Source organism: Anticarsia gemmatalis, chromosome 14 (genome assembly GCF_050436995.1).
Source record: "Anticarsia gemmatalis isolate Benzon Research Colony breed Stoneville strain chromosome 14, ilAntGemm2 primary, whole genome shotgun sequence".
In the NCBI taxonomy this organism is placed as follows: Eukaryota; Metazoa; Arthropoda; class Insecta; order Lepidoptera; family Erebidae; genus Anticarsia; species Anticarsia gemmatalis.
This window is the reverse complement of record NC_134758.1, coordinates 5122269-5124660: the sequence shown is the minus strand read 5'-3', so window position 1 is coordinate 5124660 and position 2392 is coordinate 5122269. Positions and strand designations below refer to the sequence as shown.

The following is a 2392-nucleotide window of genomic DNA, read 5'->3' as shown; positions in this document are numbered from 1 at the left end:
ATAAACGTTCGTTGTCATCAAACGGAATTCCAATAAAAATATTTTGTAACATGTAGATGATAGAAACATTATATAAATGTAAACATTTTATAATTATGTGCATAATTTACTTTTAAAGAATTTGTAAAGCGAAGTATGCATAAGTAAAAAAAACATACGAACTTGTAGAATTAACATAAAGTTATAAGTAATCCATCAGAATGTTCTGTCGGCACGAGTTAGTGCGTCAATAAATTCATATGACGACGGGGTGACTTAATCAAAACGTGCACTTGGCCAGCCCTCGGAGGGCGCGCCGCGAAATGTCGAATATATTCATTTCCTCCGCAATATTTGTACATTAGAGGTCTCGGCTCGCTACGCTCCCTCCTGCTCTCCACTTTGACTCTATAGCTTCAGTTTTCTATAGGGGAAAATTCACCCCTACTACTTGTCCTAGACGATTTGTTAGCGACGATGAAAATTTACGAATTATGCTTCTAGCCGCTAATGATTTATGTTACATAGAGTATTTTTTTAGGTTTACAGCAACAAATTGGTAACAAATTATTTAGAATCGGTAGCTTTCGTTCTAGTCTCATCAAAATTACTTGATTTCTATTGTTTTTATCATCGCTGCAAGAATAGTAACCTAATGGTGAAGGTCTCTACCATAGTATCACCAAAAAGTTTCTCATTGTTTTCACACTCGCACAAACTATCATTATATTACCATCGATTCGAGTTTCCCTCGTAGGGCCCGCAGGCTTGAGACAAGGGAGACGGTCGCATCGAGTAATGAAACCTTAAATCCCTGGTACGGACTCGTAATCCCATGACGAGAAGTTAGTGTTGCAGGGGTGCCAGTTGGCCGGGGCTAATGCGGTTTACTGTTTCATTTGTAGCGCAAATTGTGTTTCTATACAATCATACTGTTGTTTTTTATCTAAATCTCTTTTGCAACTGTTACGAAGTTCGCTAATGGAGAGGTGGGTTGAAGCGGGTTTGCAGTAAGAAAGTAAATGGTGGCAGTTGTTAGCTTATACATATGTAAATTGTTCAAGATACTTTTATTAATTATTCTGACGCATTTACGTTTTGGTAGTTTGATCTAGTTACTTTAAAGCTAAGCTAGCTTTCTCCATACCAAAAAAGATGCTATTAATATCTCCAAAATGTTGTCTGTTACGAATTTAGTTTTTCATTATGTTTTATATTATTATGTAAGTACACTTTTAAAGTTGCGTTGTCTATTTGTTCAACTAAAGTCAATTAACAACAACAATATGTTTATACCAGACACATAAACAACATTTATCTTTACCAGACAACCTTTACAATCAAATTGACCTCGAACATTTTTCCTGTAGTAGAATAAAGAGTAGATTTTAACACTCAAATATTCATGAACCATTCCAATCGAACTATTGACACAATACCGTGAGTTGTTTCCTTGGCTTTTGAAGTAACTGTTGGTCGTTTATAACACAATCGGTATGATCTTTGGTACTTTTACTGTAGTATCGGGATTGCACGATCTGTCGTGTTGCAACCCTGTCGCGGTGGTTCGATCGCGCTCGGCATCGCTTTGCGACGCCCGCTCCGCCGTCGGCGACGCACGTGCACACTGGGCCTAATGAGACCCTGCCAGCCATCTTCCGATCGATGTTTACGCTTGTTACTTTCCACGATGCTGGCCACTGATTTAAAATAATGATCTCGATAATTAAAGATGTATATTATACCTACAATTTGTTTGAATACAATAAAAATTCACAAGCGTTATTTCTTATTCTTTTCATGTAGCTGAACAACAAATCGTACTTACGGTGCAACACTGTCACTTATGCAAAAATGTAGTTTTTCAGGAGAAGCATTTTAAACTTTGACACCTCCCACAACAATAACTTTATGTGATAATGATCAGATGAATACATCAGCGAATACTTATAACTTTACTTTTGCTTATATAATGATAATAGTAATACAGTTGTAGTGCTTTAAATCAATTACTACATAAGTAACTCATTTTTGCATTTTTTTACAAAAGTGACATTATTGCACCGGGGGTGCGAAATATTTAGTGTTACAAAATGTAAATAAATACATTTACAAAAAACTATTCGCAGTCGGTAGGATTCGAACCTACGCTCCCAGAGGGAATCTGATTTCTAGTCAGACGCCTTAACCGCTCGGCCACGACTGCTTGAAAGTAGATTCCGAAATAGCGAGTGTGTTCACTAATAGTATAATATTTATGTTATGTAGAGCAGATATCCGCGCGTATACGACCTTGTTATGTAAAAAAATACTTTTCTTATTTATATAGGTAGGTAAATACATACGGTAAATATAATTAATTTTGATAACGTAACTAAATCTTATAGCCTGCTCTACAATGCTCTACATTAAT

General features: G+C 36.2%; 1 non-coding gene across 1 annotated transcript; it reads right to left on the bottom strand.

Moving 5' to 3' along the window:
* Window positions 1-2103: 2103 nt before the first annotated feature.
* On the bottom strand, window positions 2104-2185 carry TRNAS-AGA (transfer RNA serine (anticodon AGA)). Its single transcript has one exon. It is a non-coding gene; the product is annotated as a tRNA-Ser (tRNA).
* Window positions 2186-2392: the final 207 nt, after the last annotated feature.